Below are 3,809 nucleotides of genomic sequence, written 5' to 3' on the forward strand. Positions count from 1 at the left end.
AAATTTTACCGATTGTTCGTGAAATTATATTATCTATTCAAAATTGTGGTTTCGAGGTCATATGTATTGTCACGTTAACCTTTCTTCGGCGAGCGGTTTGACTCGCGAAAGCCGGTTACCTCCGGGACTTGCAGGCGCTGAGACCAGGCCGCGTGCAGGCCGAGTACACACGGTCCGCCCGAGACAAAAAGGGACTCGAAGATTAGACGATTTTCTCACGAAAACAAAAGGTTCGAGCGCCAGGCACCGCAAGGATGCCACACGAAACGCGGAACGATGCTCGAGCTCGGAGAAGCCGAGATCGAGAGTCGAATCTTCGAGATACGCGGATCGAAAGTGACGTCGCGACTAGGTTCGAACACGGGAAAACTAGGACAGCCCTCTCGACAGGACGGATCTCACAGGGAATCGAATAACTCGAATACTATATGGTCTCGAACTATTTATTGTAGCAGTCGGTAGAATACAAAAGTGGCGGCCACGAGGCCGCGACCCGAGAGCCCGCGCTCTTCATACAAGTAAGCGAAAGATGGGAGTTCGCAGCGCGGTTGTTGTACCGATTTCGCTCGCGACGATACCGCTGGAATTTACCGTCGTTTCGTTCGTAACGGACGCTTGAAACGCGAGGCGCAGATGATCGGCGAACTGCGAGACTGCCGCGATGACTTCCGCACGTGATTCGCCCCGACGCACAGTGTGTCGTCCAATGGGAAAAAGTCCGAAAATCAAAGTGTAAGATCGGCAAATTTATGTATCCTAAAATGTTCGTAACATTTTCTATGTTCTAAAACTGCCTTAAATTTTAACTGAATAAATCAATTTGTTATCCAAATTGAGGCTGAAACTTTACTGTCAAATTCCGTGCATTTTTTTAAACATGCGTCCCTCGCAAGCTATTTGGTTTTTTAATTTGATTTTTACAGGGTGTGTTTAACATTATAAGACCTTCAATCTCCCAAAATTTTTTTTTAAATAATCGCAATTTGTCCTAATTTTTTATGTTTAACATTTATCATCTTTGATTAGAGTTTTAAAAAAAGTACATCAAAGTACACCCGTGAATTTTTTTACAGTAATTGGTGCCATATTAAACTTTAATTTCGCGTTGGTTTAAATCTGCTCACATTTGCTCAAGCGGAGAAAATAATAAAAAACCATATTAAGGGGGCCGTCTCCTCAAGTGACCTTGGACGAGATTGATCGTCACGCTATAAACGAGCAAGCGGCCGGTAGACAAAGCAAAATAATAACATTTCTGTCCAGTAGGGGAGCTGGGTACACCTTCTAGAGTTGAATGTCGAGCAGCGCCAACGAGATATCCTTACGACGGTGACAGCAGTCACTGTAGCGCACTGTATCGGTAAAACAGAGGAAGCAGAAAATATGTTGTCGGTAAGGTAGGATTCGTAAGCAAGCGTGACGTCACAATTTGGCTGACGCAATGCTGCAGCGTTGGTGTGCTCAAGCAAGAGAGTGTTGGTGCATACTGCATACACACCGCTCGAGCGACGTGTACGTGTGCTTACGGCCTACGAGCATGACAAGATTTCGCGACGATTGCCCTTCTATTTCTCGATAACGCAACGATGGGGCTTTTTCGTAATCAAATCCGTTAGATGAAACATCAATCTGGTGCGCTGTTTGCTTCAAAAGTCATTCCTTTAGGTTTCCAAACAATAGTTTTGGAATATTCAGCTGCATGTTGCCCGTCGGAAAAGCTATGTTCGCCGGCGTGACGTAACAGTATGGCTGACGATGCTGCAGCGTCGGTGTGCTCAAGAGTCAAAGTAGTGGTGCATACACACCGCTCGAGCGACGTGTATGTACAATGTACGTGTGCCTACGGCCTACGCCTACGAGCATCGCAAGGGTCCGGGATTCGCGTATAAAAGAAGTCCGTATTTATAGATACCCCGCTGGCTCGAAAAAAACATAAGTTGCTGCTTCTCTCCTTCTCTTGCTAGCTAAGACAGTCCCCACCACGTCCACTCCGCTAAAGGGGTAGCAGCAACATGTGTTTTTTGAGCCAGCGTCGCCCAGGTCTGGATTACGGGAAGGGGATACATAACGCAAAGGGTACGGGATACATAACACAACACAAGTGTAGTAAGATTTGTTAATATTTATTTCGTCATTATAAAGTTTCTTTAGTAACAGTTGTTGACTATAATACTTTTTCCTCCCGCGCTCCTCCGCGTCCCCCGCGCTCGCCGCGATGCCGCTCTCTCTCTCTCTCTCTCTCTCTCTCTCTCTCTCTCTCTCTCTCTCTCTCTCTCTCTCTCTCTCTCTCTCTCTCTCTCTCTCTCTCTCTCTCTCTCTCTCTCTCTCTCTCTCTCTCTCTCTCTCTCTCTCTCTTCTTCTCTCGCAATATTCTTGTCTGTAACATATAAATACAACATTAATGCAACGAAGACTATATAAAATACGTATATGTGTATGTAGTTAGAAGACAACTCACTAGTTGATTATCGGAGAGCTCCGGCTCCCTCCCAATGAGCACAGGAATATCCATGTTCGTCCAAGGATCATCCACGAACAGTACATTTTCTTCTTACTTCCGACTGCTGTAACTTCTTGGTTCCGCTTCCTGCTGTCTTCTTTCAAACTCTCTGGGTCTGTTTAGAGTCAGCAATTCCCCGCTGGAGGCAGTAACTAGAAATAAAATATGTTTTTATGAAAAAAGATATACTAATTACAGTAATAGGATGAGATGTACAGCTATGATTATGAATATAATAATTTATATAATATATAATATATAATATAATAATTTAATGTTCAATCCTAAGTGGCCACGTACGTCCCTAAAACGTACGGTTCACGTCCAAACGTCCTACGTCCATTCTGCGTACGTTTTAGGGACGTACGTGGCTACTTGTGGCTACTTGGGATACGTAGAGCGATTCTTTTTGTATCTACATACCAATCTTGCTGATGCAGCGGCCAGTGTTCCGATATGGTGCATCTTTTCTCGTGCATGCGCGACGATTTCAGGTTAGATTCGTAAAGCGGCCCTGCTCAAACGTCCAATTTGGTAAAACCTAAGAATCGGACATTCCTAAAACGTCCAAAATTTAAGTCCTAGAGACAATCTTGGAAAGTACTGAATGGACGTAGGATATTTGGACGTGAACTGGAACTGAAACGTACGTTTTGGGGTCGTACGTGGCAGTGATGCAAGAATCGAGGACGCGAGGACGCGAGGACTGAGGACGTTTCCCCTCCGGCACAGGACCCCCCACTCTGACGGACCGTGGACGTACCGTCCTCGCCGTTGCTTCTGCTGCGCACGCGCTACACACGAACGTACTTCTACTCTGCCCGTGCGAGTATCTGCTCGATTGCACGCGCGCTACACAACAAGCGTACCTCTACCACATCCTTAGACAATATCTAAGACCACGTCCGTGTGACTAACCTGCTCGACTGAACGATGCCGACGCGTTCCTTCGATTTTCACCAATTTTCACGTTGCCGAAGTTTCGAAAGCATGAGTCGGAAAGTCGGCATCTGGAGACAGCGCGCATTTGAATCCCGGGACGGCGCGGCGCGGTGCACATTTTGCTATAACTTTTGAACTAAAAAAGATATCGAAGCGAAATTTGGACTAAATTTTTTTTTAAAAAACCGGGTTTAGTGGTCTATACTAAAATATGTTTTGTATTTCTTAAATAATTTTTTTCGTTGATTTGGTCCAGAGGGCCCCCACCACAAATTGATTTTTAGTCGAACCATGCTCAATAAACAATTACGAAAAAATTAAGAAATATTCTACCTAATAGCACACATCACCGAGACTTTTTTCAAAT

General features: G+C 45.0%; 1 long non-coding RNA gene across 1 annotated transcript; it reads right to left on the reverse strand.

Moving 5' to 3' along the window:
• Positions 1-2,323: 2,323 nt before the first annotated feature.
• On the reverse strand, positions 2,324-3,149 carry LOC143219753 (uncharacterized). Its single transcript, XR_013011446.1, has 3 exons — positions 2,924-3,149; positions 2,459-2,652; positions 2,324-2,377 (listed from the first exon to the last, which is right to left on the reverse strand). It is a non-coding gene; the product is annotated as an uncharacterized LOC143219753 (long non-coding RNA).
• Positions 3,150-3,809: the final 660 nt, after the last annotated feature.

This window comes from Lasioglossum baleicum, unplaced genomic scaffold (assembly GCF_051020765.1).
Source record: "Lasioglossum baleicum unplaced genomic scaffold, iyLasBale1 scaffold0065, whole genome shotgun sequence".
Classification (NCBI taxonomy): Eukaryota; Metazoa; Arthropoda; class Insecta; order Hymenoptera; family Halictidae; genus Lasioglossum; species Lasioglossum baleicum.